Source organism: Loxodonta africana, chromosome 14 (assembly GCF_030014295.1).
Source record: "Loxodonta africana isolate mLoxAfr1 chromosome 14, mLoxAfr1.hap2, whole genome shotgun sequence".
NCBI lineage: Eukaryota > Metazoa > Chordata > Mammalia > Proboscidea > Elephantidae > Loxodonta > Loxodonta africana.
In genome coordinates, this window is record NC_087355.1 from 12,704,495 (window position 1) to 12,705,005 (window position 511).

Below are 511 nucleotides of genomic sequence, written 5' to 3' on the forward strand. Positions count from 1 at the left end.
CAGTCTATTGTTGCTAATATTTCTTTTCAGTGGACTATGTTATAAATTTATTATTAAACTAATGTAATCAGGGAAATGAAGCTTCCCAGAAACACAGAGACACATTTTAGAAATAACTTTCTACGTTCTCTCTTCAAGTGCAAAAATCAAGAATTTCTTCTATGCTTTTAAGGTATACTAACATTTAGTTACTTCAAAGATAAAGAAATTGCACCGAAGAGATAAAAACCTCCCCAAACACCCACGATGGTCATGTCTAGGGTTTTATACTTCTAAATATCCATCAACCATTAAAAAAAAACAAACCTGTTGCCATCAACGCAATTTCGGCTCAGAGCAACCCTAATTAGTTTAAAAGATTCTCTTTTTTTCTTTCTTCCTTCCCCCCTTCCTCCCCCCCACCCCTTTCTCTCTCTCTCTCTGTTCCTCTCTCTCTCTTCCTTTCATGTAACCAGGTGGCAGCTCACGCATGTATTTTTAACTAGGAAGCCATTCACATTTTAAAAGCTTG